General features: G+C 37.5%; 1 protein-coding gene and 1 pseudogene across 9 annotated transcripts in view; one reads left to right on the top strand and one right to left on the bottom strand.

Annotated features, from left to right (window-relative positions):
- APOOL (apolipoprotein O like) overlaps positions 1 to 18,596 on the bottom strand; it is a 262,405-nt gene that overhangs the window by 216,563 nt on the left and 27,246 nt on the right. The window lies entirely within an intron of this gene.
- On the top strand, positions 4,050 to 18,038 carry LOC123000135 (vacuolar protein sorting-associated protein 72 homolog; annotated as a pseudogene).

The following is an 18,596-nucleotide window of genomic DNA, read 5'->3' as shown; positions in this document are numbered from 1 at the left end:
ATAGAGACAAATGAAAATAAAATATGATATACCAAAATCTAAGCCAAGGAGCAAAAGCTGTTCTAAAAAGTCGAGTTTATAGCAATACAGGCCTACCTCAAGAAACTAGAAAAATCTCAAATAAACAATACAACTTTTCACCTGAATGAACTATAAAAAGAAGAACAAAGCCCAAAGTTAGAAGGAAGGAAATTATAAAGATCAGCATGGAAATAAATGAAGAGACTAAGAAGACAATACAAGATCAAAGAAACTAGGAGCCAATTCTTTGAGAAGATAAACAAAATTGACAAATCTTTAGCTAGACTCACAAATAAAGATGGGGGGAGCTTAAAAAATCAAATCAGAAATAAAACAGTAGTTACAACTGGTACTACAGAAATACAAAACATCAAATAAGAGTACTGTGAAAAATTATATTCCAACAAATTGGAAAATTTAGACTAAATAAATTCATAGAAACACTCAATTTTCGAAGACTGATTCATGAAGAAACAGGGAATCTGAATACATATATTACCACTATGGAGCCTGAGTCAGTAATCAGAAAACTCCCAACAAACAAAAGTCCAGCAGCAAACAGCTTTACTGATAAATTCTACCAAATATTCAAAGAAGATTTAATATGTATCCTCAAAATCTTCCAAAGAATTGAAGATAAGGAAACACTTCCAAACTCATTTTATGAGGCCAGCATTACTGATATCAAAACTAGTTCTGTTGATCTGCTCTACTGTGCTCCTGGTTTCTAATTCATTGATCTTTGCTCTAATCTTGATCAACTGCTTTCTCGTGTGTGGATTAGGCCTGTTCCTCTGTTGCTGTTCCAGCTTCTTGAGGTGAGAATATAAAAACTGCATTTTAGATTTTTCTATTCTTTTGAGCGAGGCTCGGATGGCTATGTATTTTCCCCTTAGGACTGCCTTTGCAGTGTCCCATAGGTTTTGGACCATTGTGTTTTCATTCTCGTTGGGCTCCATAAATTGTTTAAATTGATTTTTGATTTCCTGGTTTATCGAATCATTCTTGAGCAGGATGGTTCTTAGTCTCCAAGTGTTTGAGTTTCTTCCAAATTTTTCCTTGTGGTTAAGTTCCAATTCCAAAGCGTTGTGGTCTGAGAATATGCAGGGAATAATTTCAGTCTTTTGGTATCAGTTGAGACCTGTTGTGACCCAGAACATGGTCTATTCTTGAGAATGTTCCATGGGCATTAGAATAGAATAAGTAGCACCCCAATGTTCATAGCAGCATTGTCCACAATAGCTAAATCGTGGAAGGAGCTGAGATGCCCTTCAACAGATGACTGGATTAAGAAGTTGTGGCCCATATATACAATGGAATATTACTCAGCTATCAAAAAGAACAAGTTCTCAACATTTGCTGCAACATGGACAGCACTGGAGGAGATAATGCTAAGTGAAATAAGTCAAGCAGAGAAACACAATTATCATATGGTTTCTCTCATCTATGGAACATAAGAACTAGGAAGATCAGTAGGAGAAGAAAGGGATAAAGAAAGGGGGAATGAAGCATGAGAGACTATGGACTCTGAGAAACAAACTGAGGGCTTCAGAGGGGAGGGGGGTGGGGGAATGGGATAGGCTGGTGATGGGTAGTAAGGAGGGCACGTATTGCATGGTGCACTGGGTGTTATACGCAACTAATGAATCATCGAACTTTACATAAAAAACCAGGAATGTACCGTATGGTGACTAACATAATAAATATTAAAAAAAAAAGACAAGGACACTGAAAAAAACAAAACAAAACAAAACAAAACAAAATAGGCCAATATCCCTAATGAACACAGATGCAAAAATCCTCAACAACACATTATCAAAACAAGTTCAATGATATATTAAGAAGATCATACATTATGATCAAGTCATTTACTTCAGGAAGGCAAGGATATTCAACATCTGCAAATCAATCAACATGATATATCATGTTAACAAAATGAAACATAAAAACCACATGATCATCTCAATAGGTACAGAAAATACATTTGACAAAACTAAAGATCTATTTATGACAAAAACTCTAAATAATGTCGGTAAAGAGTGAACATATTTCAGCATATCAAAAGCCATATATGACAAACTCACAGGTAATCAATGATAAAAACTAAAAGCTTTTTGTCTAAGACAACAAATAAGATAAGGATGCCACTATTTCCACCTTTATGCAGCACAGTATTGGACATTTAGTCACAGCAATAAGGCAAGAAAAAAAAAAGGCATCCAAACTGGCAAGGAAGAAGGAAAACTGTCATTATATACAGATGGCAGGATACTATAATATATGGAACACCCTGAAGACTCTACCAAAATATTGTTAGAACTAATGCATGAATTCAGTAAAGCTGCAGAATACAAAATCAATATACAGTAATCTATTGTTTCTAAACACTAATAACTATCACAAAGAGAAATCAAGAAAAAAGTCCCATTTACAATCACATATAAAAAGGAAAATAACAAGGAATGAATTTTTCAAGGGAGGTAAAAGACCAGTACAATGAAAACTACAAGACACTAATTAAAAAATTGAAGACACAAAAAATGGAAATATATTCCATGCTCCTGGATTTGAAAAGTTAGTATTAAAAATGTCCATACAACCCAAGGCAATTCACAAATTCAGGGCAATCCCTATCAAAATTCCAATGGCATTTTTCACAGAAAAAGAACAAATAATCCTGAAATGTATATGAAACCACAAAAGACCTTGAAGCCAAAACAATCTTGAGAAAGAACAAAGGCCATAGACTGTACCTGACTGCAAACTATACTACGAAGCTATAGTAATGAAAACAGTACAGTATTGTCAAAAAACAGACATAGAGATTAACAGAACAGATTCAAGAAATAAACCTACCCATTTATGGTCAATTTATGAAAAAGGAAGGAAGAACATACAATATGGAAAGGACAGTCTCTTCAGTAAATGGTGCTGGGAAAAACTGGACAGCTACACAGAAAACACTGAAATGGTGGGGAAAAAAATAGAAGCTATGGAGCCAAACATTTTAATTTGCATCACAATGTTAATTTTGCATGTTTTGGATCCTCCACTGAAGATCTGGCTTAGAAAAGTCGAGAGAAGCTTTTGGGAAGATGGCAATTTAGAAGGATCCTGAGCTCACCTTGTCCTGTGGACACACTGGGATAACAGCTACATCAGTGCAACTAACTCTGACAAAGACTCAAAAACTTGGCAAAACAGAATTTCCAGAGTTAACCACAGAAAACAGAACACATCAAAAATGGCAGAAGGAGCAGAGACATGGTTGGGAATCAAACCCCCAGTGAGAATAACCACAAATGGGAGGGACATCACAAGTACAAAGAGACAAGAGGATTAGACCCCACACCAGGCAGCCAAGGCATAAGAGACTGGCACTGGGAAGAGGAGTCCTCACAATATTTGGCTTTGAAAACCAGTGGAGCTTAATTTTCTGAGTTTTTATAACCAGTTGTATTTAACCCCAAGTACTTAAAAATCTGGGAGAGGCAAACAGCTATAGGAAACTGAGTCCTCACCCTTAAAGAGCCAGCATAACAAATAACCCAGATAAGTTCAGCATAGAAGCTGCAGGTTTAAGCTCCTGGTGTATACAGGAAAATTTATTTACTCATCTCAGAACATGGACTGAAAGGACAGGGATCTTTAGGAGACTTCTCTAAGAACAAAAGAGATGACAGGTACCATTTCTCCCATACCACACCCCCAAGCCTACACAGCAGGACATATGTAAGAACTAGTGTAAATAATTTCCACCTATCTTGCCAGCACCGCATGCCTTGTGTTCTTCTGTGAATCTTCTCAATCCAACACAGGCCACTCAGCAGATATCCCTCCAAAGTGGCTCCTGCCCCAACATACCCTGCAACCAACCTATGCAGAGACTTGTGCCACTACAAAGTAACTTGTGCCCTGGGGAGAGGGGAAAGATAACAACAAACACAAGTGTGGCTGCAGTTCCAGCAGCTGATCCTTATACCTAGCAGCACAGAAAGAATATCCTGCTAAACACTGTGACTGCAGCCATGGCAGAAATACTGGAGGCAAGCTTCTGGTCTGACTACCCACACTGCCCACCAACAAAAGCCTCTTCGAAGACAAGGCAGGGAGAGCACACAGCAGGTTGGTGTGACTGCATTCCTGGCAGATGGCCTAGGGAAAGCATCTGATTTGACTGATACTTCTCAACTACAAGACCATGGTGGTCCCAAACTGACCCCTTAACTGTACAGGGACCAAACCCTGTATGGTACACCAATAACAAGTAAAGTGGACCATTGGAGTTGGCTGACTGAAGGCAAATATGGCTCAGTCACAACAGTACGGCACATGCACAACACAAAGGAGATACCCAGAAGTATCTTGTTCTGGTGAACAAGGAGGATTGTGCTACAGGACATCACAGAACCTCTTCTTCATAGAGCAACTATTTTCAAGATCAGGAGCCACAACTGACTTTCCTAATAAACAGAAACAAATACAGATAACTAGACAGAATTTGGGGAAAAATAAATATGTTGCAAATGAAAGCATACAAAATAACAGCAAAATACCTCAATGAAATGGAGCTAATCAAGATACCTGATAATGAATTCAAAATAATGGTCAAAAAGATACTTGCTTGAGACAAGAGAGGAAAATTTCAGTAAGACTTTCAAAAAGAAGACAGAAAATACAAAAAGAACCAATCGTAGATGAAGAATTCAACAACTGAAATTAAAAATACAGTAGAGGGAATCCATAGATTACAGGAGGCAGAAGAATGGATCATCAAGCAAGAAGACAGAGTAATGGAAAATAACAAAGCTGACAGGAAAAAGAAAAAAGAATAATAAAAAATGAGAATAGGTTAGGGGAACTCAGTGACATCATCTTGCCTAATAGCATTCACATTAGAGGGATCCCAGAAACAGAAGAGAGAGAAGGGGGTAGAAAATTTATCTGAAGAAATAACAGTTGAAAACTTCCCTAATCTGGGGAAGTAAATAGACATCCATTACCAAGAGACACAGAGAGCTGTACCACAGCATCAACCCAAGACGGTACACACCAACACACATAATAATACAAATGGCAAAAAAGTACTAATAAAGAGAGAATTTTTAAAGCAGCAAGAGAAAAGAGTTACATACAAAAGAAACCCCTTCAGGCTATCAGCTGATTTTTGAGCAAAAATGTTGCACTCTAGAAGGGGGGGGCATAATATATTCAAACTGCTGAAAGTAAAAAACCGAACACCAAGAATACTCTATTCAGCAAGGCTATCATTCAGAATAGAAGGAGAGATGAAGAGTTTCCCAGACAAACAAAAGTTTGTCACTAAACCAGTCTTTCAAGAAATATGTTAAAGAGAATTCTTCCAGTGGCAAGAAAAGGTCATAATGAGGGGTAAGAAAATTAGAAAAGGAAACAATTTCACAGGCAAATGCAAACATATAATAAAAGTAGCAGATTAATCATGTGTAAAACCAGTATGGAGGTTAAATCACAAAAGCAGTAAAATCAATTATATCTATAAATATTACTGAAGGGGTTCACATAATAAAAGCATGTAAATTATAAAATCACATACATAAAACGTGGTCGGGGGAGTAAAAATTTACTGCTTTTAGAATGTTAAAATTTAAGTGACCATCAACTTAATATAGATTGCTATAAACATATGATGTTATATGTGAATCTAATGGTATCCACAAATCAAAAACCTATAACAGATACACAAAAACAAAAAGAAAGGAATCCAAGCATAACACTAAAGAAAGACATCAAACCAAAAGGGAAGAGAGCAAGAGAAAAAATAAACTGAGAAAAATTACAATAGCAATCATTAAAAAAAGTATAAAATGGCAGTAAGTACATACCTATAAAAAATTACCTTGAATGCAAATGGATTAAATGCTCCAATCAAAAGACATAGGGTGACTAAATGGACAAAAATGCAAGACCCATCAATATGCTGCCTAGAAGAGACTACCTTCAGACTGAAAGACACATGCATATTTAAAGTAAAAGTATGGAAAAACATTTATCATGCAAATGCTAATGACAAGGATGGTGGGGTAGCACTATTTATACCAGACAAAATAGACGTTAAAACAAAGACTAACAAGCAGGGAGGCATGACAGCTGAAGAGCAGGAGACCTCATTTCATCTGGTCCACTGAATTTAGCTAGATATGTATCAAATCATTCTGAACACCTATGAATTCAACCTGAAATTTAAGAAAAGAATTGCTGGAATTCTACAAATAGAACAGTGACCCTTTTTGCAAGGTAGGAGGTACAGAGAAGTGAATCTGAGGGAATATATTGGAAGATAAATGCGGGGGTAGGGAGCCTCCATAAACCAGCTACTGTAAAGTAATACAGCCCCAAAGCACAAAATCGGAACCTTTAGAAGTCTGCACGAGTGAGAGACATCCCTGCCCGAAAGGCGCTCAGATGGCGAAGCAGGACAGAATACTAGGTGGGACACTGTGGTCTCATGACTCCTGGGGTCACAGAAAGAATGGGGGTGCTTGAGTCAGGAGAGTTCCCAAGAATTGGAGAGGGGAAATGGCTATGGTCAGGGAGCCTGGGAGAGGGCTCTCAACTAGGTTTATCACAAACTGTGAACCGTGGCAGGATCGCTGACCTAGCTCTATGGAGGAGCCCTGCAAGCAGCAGGACCACAGTGACACTCCTCCCTCCCAGAGGAGCAGTGGCATGGCTGCAGACCTCAGGCATCTGCTGAGTCTGGCAAACGCAAAAGTGAAGACTGCTTTTCCCTGAGTGTTTACTTAGTGTTTATCTTTCAGCTCCAGGACTGGAGATCAGAGCCCTTGCAATTTTTATTTTCATCCTATAAAGCGACCTGGAAAGCCTTCAGGGAACAAAAGCCACACAGAGCAACACGGAGCAAGTTACACTGAGCCTGGCCTACGAGCAAGGGACGGCACAACTACACCCAGGCAAAGACACCTGAGAATCAGCACAGCGGCCTCTCCCCCAGATCAGCTGAACATTAGGGGAATACCAGGTTTACCAAGCACACAGAACTGCAAAACCCCAGCACTAGGGGAAAACAGTATATAAAAGTAGAGGTTTTTTCTCATGATTCGTTTATCTTTCAGTTTAAATTTTCCTTTTCCATTTTTCTTTTTTTTCCATTTTCAACTAGTTTCTTATTTTATCAACACTTTGCTTTTAAGTATTTTTAACTTTCATTTTTACATTTATATTTTACAGATAGATTCTTCATTTTTGGCTTCCTTTCACTGTATTCAATTTTCTTTTTGTATGTATCTAAGTTTCACTTTCTCTACAATTTTGGGATTTAGTGTCTTCTAACAAACAGACCAACCATACCCAGGACCAAATAGATGACCATGTTTTGACGGTCTGAGAGATTATATTCTCTCTCCCCCTTCTTTTCTTTTCTTTTCTTTTCTTTTCTTTTCTTTTCTTTTCTTTCTAACCTCCTAGGATTTGTCTAGTGTGTATTTCATTTAGGTCATGGTTGTTATTTTTGATTTTGCTATCTCATTCATCCATTCTTCTCTGGACAAAATAACTAGAAGGAGGAATTCACAACAAAAGAAAGAACCAGAGGTAATACTCTCTGCCACAGCTCAAACTGATATGGATATAAATAAAATGTCAGAGAGGAAATTCAGGATAACAATGATAAAGTTACTAGCTGGATTTGAAAAAAAGCATAAAAGACACTAGAGAATGCCTTAGTGCAGAAATAAAATCTAATCAGGCCTAACTGAAAAATGCTTTAACTGAGAAGCAGTCTAAATTGGATGCTTTAACAGCTAGGGTAAATGAGGCAGAAGAGAGAGTAAGTAACATAGGAGAAAAGTTGATGAAAAGGGAGGAAGGTGAGGAAAAGAGAGAAAAACAACTAATGGACCATGGGGGGAGGCTTTGAGAAATCAGTGATACGATAAAGCGAAACACTACATCAAAAACTAAGGATATACTGTATGGTGACTAACATAACATAATAAAAAATTATTATAAAAAAAAGAATGCAGTATCTGTGAAGTGCAATAAAATGAAGCACAATAAAAAAAACAATATTAGAATTTTTGGGGTCCCAGAGGAAGAAGAAAGAGAGAGAGAGAGAGAGAGCAGACAGAAGGTACATCTGGGCAAATCATAGCTGAGAACTTCCTTAATCTGGAGAAGGAATCAGGCATTGAAGTCCTGGAGGCAGAGAGAACACCCCACAAAAGCAATAAAAATAAACACCCTGACATGACATAGTGAAGTTTATAAATTTCAGAGATAAAGAGAAAATCCTGAAAGCAGGTCAAGAAAAGAAGCTTCTTAACCTACAATGATAAAAAAAAAAAAAAACAGGACAATCTACAGAAACAGGGACTTTACATGTATTACAATGGTATTAAATTCATATCTGTGAATAGTTACTCTGAAAGTGAATGGACTAAATGCTCTAATCAGAAGACACAGAGTATCAGATTGGATAAAAACATGAGACCCATCAATATGTCATGTACAAGAGATTCACTGTACACCTAAACACATATCCAGATGGAAAGTGAGTGGGTGAAGAACCATTTATCATGCCAGTGGACATGTAAAGAAAGCTGGGGTAGCAATCCTCATATCAGACAAATTAGATTTTAAATCAAAGACTAGTAAGGGATGAAGAGGGACACTACATCATACTTAAAGGGTCTATCCAACAAGAAGATCTAACAATTGTAAATACCTTTGCTCCTAATTTGTGAGAAGCCAATTAATAAGCAACATAAAGAAACACACTGATAAGAATACATTAATAATAGAAGACTTCAACACCCCACTCACACAGCAATGGACAGATCATCTAAGCAGATCAATAAGAAAACAAGGGTTCTGAATAACACACTGGACCAGATGGACTTCACAGATCTACAGAGAGTATTCCATCCTAAAGCAACAGAACATACATTCTTCTCAAGTGCACATGGAAACTTCTCCAGAATAGGTCACATATTGGGTCACAAAACAGGCCTCAAATGGTACCAAAAGACTGGGATTATTCCATGCATATTTTCAGAAGACAATGCTTTGAATCTTGAATTCAATCACAAGAAGAAATTTGGAAGGAACTCAAACACTTGAAGGTTAAAGAGCATCCTAATGAAGAATGAATGGGTCAACCAAGAAATTAAAGAATTAAAAAAAAATCATGGAAACAAATGAAAATGAAAACACAACTGTTCAAAAACTTTTGGATACACCAAAGCTGGTCCTAAGAGGGAAGTAAATAGCAATACAAGCTTTTCTCAAAAAATTACAAAATTAGCCATCAGGGAAATACAGATCAAAACCACAATGAAATACCACCTCATATCAGTCAGAATGGCTAAAATGAACAACTCAGGAAACAACAAATGTTGGTGAGGATGTGGAGAAAGGGGAACGAACCCTCCTATACTGCTGGTGAGAATGCAAGCTGGTACAGCCACTGTGATAAGCAGTACGGAACTTTCTCAAGAAGTTAAAAATAAAGCTCTCCTACAAATCAGTAATTGCACTACTAGGTATTTACCCAAAAGGTAGAAATAGAGGGATCCAAAGGGGCACCTGCACCCCAATGTTCATAGCAGCAATGTTCTGAATAGCCAAACTTTGGAAAGAGCCAAGATGTCCACTGACAGATGAATGGATAACAAAGATGTGGTATATATATACAATGGTATATTACTCAGCCATGAGAAAGGATGAAGACTTACCATTTACAGTGATGTGGATGGAACTAGAGGGTCTTATGCTGAGAAATAAGCCGATCAGAGAAAGATAATTAACATACAGTTTCACTCAAATGTGGAATATATGAAAAAGCACAAAGGATCATAAGGGAAAGGAGGCAAAACTGAATGGGAAGTCATCAGAGAGGAAGAAAAATCATGAGAGACTCTTAACTACAGGAAACACAACTGAGGGTTGCTAGAGGGAAGGTGGGTGGGTGGATGGGGTAACTGGGTGATGGATATTAAGGAGGGTACGTGATTTGATAAGCACTGGGTGTTATACACAACTGATGAATTACTGAACAGTACATCTGAGTTGGCTAACTTAATATAAATAAATAACAAAGACTCACAAGAGACAAAAAAAGGGACTCTACATAATGACAAAGAGAATAATCCAATAAAAGGATACAACAATTATAAATATTTATGCAGCCAACATGGGAACACCTACATACATAATGCAGTACTAACAGACATAAAGGAAGAAACTAACAGTAATATAAAAATAGTAGGGAACTTTAACACCCCACTTATATCAGTGGATAGGTCATTCAGTCAGAGAATCAACAAAGCAACAGTGGCTTTGAATGACACATTGGACCACATGGATTTAACGGATACAGTCAGAATATTCCATCCAAAAATAGTACTCATCCTTTTCAAGTATACATGGATCATTCTCTAGAACAGATTACATGTTAGGCCACAAAACAAGTCACAATAAATTAAAAAGAAGTGAAATTACATCATGCATCTTTTCCAAGCACAATGGTATGAAACTAGAATCAATCACAAGAAAAAAACTGGAAAGAATACAAATACATGGAGGGTAAGTAACATGCTACTAAACAATGAATGTGTCAACCAAGAAATCAAGGAAGAAATAAAAAAATACATAGAGACAAATATAAATGAAAACACAATGATCCAAAAAGTTTATCATGCAGAAAAAGCCATTCTTATAAGCCTTTATAGCAATACTGGCCTACCTCAAACAACAAGAAAAATCCCAAATAAACAATATAACCTTTTACCTAAAAGAGGTAGAAAAAGAAGAACAAATAAATCCCAAAGCCAATAGAAGAAAATAAGTAATAAAGATTAGAGCACAGAAATAAATGAAAAAGAAACTAAATAACAACAAAATACCCACAATAGATCAATGAGATCAGGGGCCTGCTTCTTTGAAAAGGTGAACAAAATTGATAAACCTTTAGTAAGACTTATCAAGAAAAGAGAGAGAGGACCCAAGGAAATAAAATCAGAAATGAAATAAGAGAAATAACAACCAACACCACCAAAATATAAAAGGTTATTAGAGAATATTATAAAAAATTATATACCATCAATTTGAACAACCTAGATGAAATGGGTAATAAATTCTAGAAACATGTAACTTCACAAAACTGAATCAGGAAGAACCATTACTAGCAATGAAATTGAATCAGTAATCAAAAATCTGGCAACAAAAAAGCCCAGGACCCAATGAACTCACAGGTGAATCCAACAAGACATTTAAAAAGGTGTTAATATCTATTCTTCTCAAACTATTCCAAAAAATAGAAAAGGAGGGAAAGCTTCCAAATTCATTCTACAAGGGCACCACTACTTGGATACCAAAACAAGATAAAGACACCAAACACACACACACACACACACACACACACACACACACACCCCTACAGGCCAATATCTCTGATAAACATAGATGCAAAATGTTAGCAAAGTAAATCCAACAATGCATGAAAAAAAATCACTCACCATAATCAAGTGGGATTTATTCCAGAGATGCAAGAGTGGTTCAGTAAGCACAAACTGGTCAATGTGATATATCACGTTAACATGTGAAAGTATAAAAACCACATGATAATATCAATACAGGTATAAAAAGCATTTGACAAAGTAAAACATCCATTCACAATAAAAACTCTCCACAAAATAGGTCTAGTGCGAACATACCTAACATAATAAAGGCCGCATATGAAAAACCCACAGCTAACATCATATTCAATGGTGAAAATCTGAGAGCTTATCCTCTAAGATCAGAAAAAAGACAAGGATGTCCACTCCCACCATTTTTTTAATAATAATATTTTTTTATTATTATGTTAGTCACCATACAGTACATCCCTGGTTTTTGATGTAAAGTTCCATGATTCATTAGTTGCATATAACACTTCCACCATTTTTAATCAATGTGGTACCAGAAGTCCTAGTCACAGTAATCAGACAAGAAAAAGATAAAAAGGCATCCAAATTGATAAGGAAGAAATACAACTTTCACTCTCTGCAGATGACAATATTATATATAGAAAACCCTAAAGAACCATCAAATAACTACTAGAACTGATAATTCAGCAAAGTCACAGGATATAAAATTAATATATAGAAATTCATTGCATTTCTACACACTAATAATGAAGTAGCAGAAAGAGAAATTAAAGAAACAATCAATGACAACTAGGCCAAAAATAATAAAATACCTAGGAATAAACTTAACCAGGAAGGCACTGGTACTCCAAAACCTATAAATCACTGATGAAAGAAACAGAAGATGACACAAAGAAATGGAAAGGCATTCCATGCTCATGGACTAGAAGAACAAACATTGCTAAAATGTCCATACTACACAAAACAGTCTACAGATTTAATACAATCCCCATTAAAATGCCAAGAACATTTTTCACAGACTAGGACAAATTACCCCAAAATTGTATATAACCACAAAAGACCTCAAATGGCTGAAGCAATCTTTTTTTTCTTTTTAAGATTTATTTACTTCAGAGAGAGGAAGGGAGAGAGAGAGAGAGAGAGAGAGAGAGAGAGAGAGAGAAAACGAGCAGGAGAGGGAGAGAGAATCCTAAGCAGACTCCACACTAAGCATTGAGCCCAACATGGGGCTCAATCTCATGACCCTGAGATCACGACCTGGGCCAAAACCAAGAGTCAGCTGCTTAACCGGCTGCACCACTCAGGCACCCCTAGCTGAACAATCTTAAGAAAAAAGAACAAAGCTTGAGGTATTATGGTATCAGATTTCAAGATATATTACAAGACTATAGTACTCTAAACAGTATAATACTGGCACAAAAATAGACACAAAGATCAAGAGAAAACAATACAGAGCCCAGAAATAAACACACACTTACACGGTCAATTAATCTATGACAAAGGAGGCAAGAATATATAATGGAGGCAAGACATATATTTTCAAATGATATATCTGATAAGGGGTTAATATCCAAAACATATAAAGAACTTATACAACTCAGCACCAAGAAAACAAGCAATCCAATTAAAAATGGGCAGAAAACCTGAATAGATATTTTTCCAAAGAAGACATACAATGGCCAATGGACACATGAAAATATGCTGAACATCACTCATCATCAAGGAAATGCAAAGCAAAACCACGATGTGGTATCACTTCACAACTGTCAGAATGGCTAAAATCAAACAGACAAGAAATAACAAGTGTTGGTGAAGATGTGGAGAAAAGGGAACCCTCATACACTGCTGGTGGCAATATAAATTGGTACAGCCCCTGTGGAAAACAGTATGGAGGTTCCCCCCAAAATTAAAAATAGAACAATTACATGATCCAGCAAATCCAGTTCTGAGTATTTATCCAAAGGAAACAAAACGCTAATTCAAAAAGATATATGCACTCCTATATTTACTGTAGCAGTATTTACAATAGCAAAGATATGGAAGCAATCAACATGCCCATCAACTGATGAATGGATAAATAAGATGTGAGATATATATATATAGATATATATATATATCTATATATATATATGTCGTGTGTGTGTGTACATATATATATATAATGGAATATTGCTCAGCCATAAAAGAGAATGAATGAAATATTACCACTTCCAACATGGATGGACCTAGAAGGCATAACATTAAGTGAAATAAGTCAGAGAAAGACAAGTACCATATGACTTCATTCATTTGTGGAATTTAAGAAATAAAACAAATGAACAGACAAAGGAAAAAAGAGACTAACAAAAAGAAAACCCAGACTCTTAAATACAGAAAAGGAACTGGTGGTTGCCAGGGGGATGGGTGAAATAGATAAAAGGAATTAAGCATACATTTATCTTGATGAGCACAGAGAAGTGTAGAGAATTGATGAATCATTACATTGTATACCTGAAACTATTTTTAACACTATATATTAATTATACTTGAATAAAATAAAAAGAAATACAAATGCCAATAATCCAACGAAAGCAAGATCAATCTCACAACCGAAATGCAAACCAACCAACCAACAAAAAGACTCAGGAGCACAGAGTAGAATAATGGTTACCAGAGGTGGGTGGAGGAGGAAATGTGGAGGTGCTGGCTGGCTGAAGAGTAAAATGTTTCAGTTATTAAAGAATAAGTTCTAGAACTACAGTGTACACAATGGTGACTATAGTTAACAATACTGTACTGTATACTTGAAATTTGCTAAGAGAGTACATCTTAAATGTTTTCACCCCCCACACACACAAAAGAAAATGTTAACTATGTGAGGTGACAGATATGTTAATTAGCTAGACTGCGGTGATCATTTCGTAATGTATATATGTCAAAACTTCAAGCTGTATATTAAATATATTCGATTCTTATTTGTCAGTCATAAAGCTGAAAAAAAGAATTCAACTGTACTCTAAGAATTTTGTCTTCACTGAAGGAAGAACATTCTTACTATGGATTAGAAACCCTGGGCTTGGGGCGCCTGGGTGGCACAGCGGTTAAGCGCCTGCCTTCGGCTCAGGCCGTGATCCCAGCGTTCTGGGTTCGAGCCCCACATCAGGCTCCTCTGCTATGAGCCTGCTTCTTCCTCTCCCACTCCCCCTGCTTGTGTTCCCTCTCTCGCTGGCTGTCTCTCTCTCTGTCAAATAAATAAATAAAATCTTAAAAAAAAAAAAAAAGAAAGAAACCCTGGGCTTAAATGGCACTTATTGTACAAATACAACTTGTTTGTACTCTCTTAGAAATTATGATTATATTAGTAAGCTATAAAACCACAAAAAACCATATAAAACCACATTTAAATTAAATTGAACCAAAGTAACTAGGATTCTCAAATCAATATTTCTTCTCTGCTATTTTTTCGGTCAAAACAAGCAAATAACAGTAAGTCAAACTTGTATCACGAAAACATTTTAAAAAGAAACATGCAATGTCTACGGCTGATTGTATACACACAGTACAAATGCATCATTTTACAGATTTGAATACTGCAAATTTCATGACTTAAAAAATGATAACTCCGGGATGCCTGGGTGGTTCAATCAGTTAAGCGGCTCCCTTCGGCTGAGGTCACCATCTCAGGGTCCTAGGATCAAACCCTGAATCTGGCTCCCTGCTCAGTGGGGAGCCTGCTTCTCCCTCTCCCTCTGCCTGCGGCTCCCCCCTGCTTGTACTCTCACTCTTGCTATCTCTCTCACTCTCTCTCTCATTCTCTCTGTCAAATAAATAAAAATCTTAAAAAAAAATGATAACCCCATGGCAATGCAAATTTTTCTAATAGATTTAATTATATTCACTAGATGGTACTTAATAAGATAGAAATATACTGAAACTTTTTTTTTTAATTTTTTAAAGATTTTTTATTTATTTATTTGACAGAGATAGAGACAGCCAGCGAGAGAGGGAACACAAGCAGGGGGAGTGGGAGAGGAAGAAACAGGCTCATAGCAGAGGAGCCTGATGTGGGGCTCGATCCCATAACGCCGGGATCACGCCCTGAGCCGAAGGCAGACGCTTAACCGCTGCGCCACCCAGGCGCCCCTATACTGAAACTTTTAAAAAAAATTTAACAAGAAAAGCTGAACGATAAAAGGATTTTCTAGGTTAACCATAAGTTTACTAGAAGATTCCATTAACCAGAATACCTAATTCATAGTGTTTTGGTTTAGTAGAGGCTTTACTGTAAATAAGTTTAAATGGAGGCAAAACTCACTTTACAGATTAAAGTTACTCGGAAATGTTACATGCAATCCTATTTTCATTCCTTCATAAATTTAAGTTCCTTAAGGGGTGCCTGGGTGGCTCAGTCATTAAGCGTCTGCCTTCGGCTCAGGGCGCGATCCCAGGGTCCTGGGATCGAGTTCCGCATCGGGCTCCCTGCTCCACTGGGAGCCTGCTTCTTCCTGTCCCACTCCCCCTGCTTTTGTTCCCTCTCTCGCTGGCTCTCTCTCTCTCTGTCAAATAAATAAATAAAATCTTAAAAAAAAAATTTAAGTTCCTTAAAAATTGGATCCCATCTTTGGGAATATTCCCCAGCACTTAGCTGGCAACCAATTTTGTTTGATAAGTAATTCAGTGCAATTCTATTTAAAATGTATTGTGGAACACGATAAATACCAAGGAATTCTGCATATTCCACAATTTGGTAAAGAGTACAAATTTATTTTTAAATTCAGAAATATGTAAATTCAGCTATTCAGGACAAACAGATTTTTGGGAATACCTAGATTTTGAGCTTTTCAAAGATGAGAGTGTCAAGGTAAGCTTACAATCATCATCTCCCTTAGATTAATAAAAAGGAGAAAGAAAACTGAGAAGTAGCAAGTACGTAGGAAAGTGACTATCCCAGACTGCTAATGAAAATTAATAAAACTTTACCCAGTGCTTATACAGTACTTCATACACGCACAAGAGGAATTCAGGAAACAGTTTTGTTAAATGAATACTACCTTTATGCATGTCAGTTTGGCAATGTATTGACATTTTTTATGCCTTCTGACCTACAATTCCATTTCTAGAAACTCATTTTAAGGAAACAGTTATAAATGTACAAAAAGATTTACGTACAAGGTGTTTTAACAAAGCACTGATTATAATAGCAAAATAACTGGAAATACGCTAAATTTCAAAAAAATTACGGAAATTGTACATTTGATAATGGTACATTCATACAACCAAATATTTATGCCACCATGAAGAATTCTCTTTAATGTCATCCAAACAGTCAGTGGTGGAGTCAGGATTCATATTCCGACCTACCTACATTCTCTAAGAATGCAGATAAATCTTAGGGGTGACTTCAGGCTGGAAAAGATAAAAATTACAATGGTGATCAGGGTGCTAGGGGAGGGGCTGCTGGTAGCGCAGTCTCAGTAGGCAGTATGAGCTTGCCTGGGGACCAGGTCCCCAGAAGACTGTGGGGAATCAGGTTTCTGGGTTCCTGGAGGCAGAGGAGGAAGATGAGTTCTACCAGATGACTTACGGGGATTTCACAGAGGACCTGGGAAATAATGAGTATCAAGGGCACCAGTCAGACACAGAGGATTAGGTGGACTCTGACTTTTACATGCATGAAGGGGATGAACCACCCAGTGATAAAGAAGCAGAAGAGCCAAGAAGAAAGTGCTGAGTAGTCACCAAAGCATATAAGGAGCCTCTCAAGATCTTGAGACCTCTAGCTGGTAGCTCTCAGAAGGCCTGATAAGAGAAAGCAAGAGAAAGCACTGCCACCAGTAGGAACTACAGGAAAATGGCTCTGACAGAATTCCATGTGTCTACAGCTGAGCATACATGACAGACATTCCTTTGGGTACAGGAGAGGCAGGGCCAGTCACAGCGCGAAAGGGGTCCCACTGTGAGTGGCTACTGACCAGGAGGCGCTGCTCAGAGAGGCCAAGATCACAGAGGAGCTCAACTTAGGTTTACTAGAAACATATGAGCAGATTCAGGCTGACAAAAACAAGTAAGTGCACCAGAAGTGGAAGTGCCCTGGGCCCATAATCACCTATCATTCAGTGGCAGTACTGCTTGTTGGGGAGCCAGAGCCTGAAGAAAAGAGTGTGGATGTGGAAGGACTGGATCCTGCTCCCACAACTTTTGCACTGACTCCCCATGCCAGCACTGGACCCGTCAACCCTCCTGCTCACTGCTCCTATACCTTCATCATTTTCAGTAATAATATGACATTTGAGGAATGGTTTCCCTAAGGGCAGCCCACAAGGTCTCTGTCTGGGAGGTCTGCCCTGTGACCCACTGCCCAGCCCTATACTGGGACCCTGTCACAGACATCCGCTATGCCACTGCTCAAGGCTTCAAGAACATCCATGAGGCCTTCAAGTAGAACGTCGCTGCCCATGGACTGCCGCCCACTGCCTCAGCACTTCCCGAGCTACTCCCTGGCTCTGGGCCCCAAGTCTTGTACCAGAAAACTGTCACCAAATAAGGAGATGTTTACTTTTTAGAAACCTTTTTCATGCCCTGACTTGTGGCTCTTAATGTTCCCCATCCTCTCCCTGCTTCTCCTCTTTGTCATCTCTGAGCTTTGCCCAGGCCTTTTCTATATTTCTTTCCCCCAGTTCCTCCAGGTTTTATTTGTGCTTTTTAATCTAATAAAAGAGGAAGATCCCCTTAAAAAAAAGTACAACGGTGAACAGAATCAACAGCCACGATTAGGTATCAACAAGGTGGTATGATAGACTAGATCAATAAAATTTAAGTTAAACAGGCATAATTATACCGGTAATGGAGTCCAAAAAGTCCATATACATAAGTACAGATTGGAAAAAGACATAGCTTACCAGTAGCCCATATAAAGAGGTTTAATGAGGTTTAATTAATCTTAGAGAACTCCAAGTTCACTATGTCATGGTTAAAAGCTGATTATAAGCAAGATTGATTATAAGGACACTCAAAACAAATATAAATACAAAAATGAACATGATCTCAGGCAGTATTAATAGAAACATATCATCTAGAACAAGAGAAGTAAGAATCTGAATCTATCCTACAAGTCACCTGAAAAAAACACTAACCATTCTAAACATGTTTGGCAAAGAATGACCACTATAG

Source organism: Ursus arctos, chromosome X, assembly GCF_023065955.2.
Source record: "Ursus arctos isolate Adak ecotype North America chromosome X, UrsArc2.0, whole genome shotgun sequence".
Lineage (NCBI taxonomy): Eukaryota > Metazoa > Chordata > Mammalia > Carnivora > Ursidae > Ursus > Ursus arctos.
The sequence above is the reverse complement of the archived record's forward strand: the minus strand, read 5'-3'. Positions and strand labels throughout refer to the sequence as shown.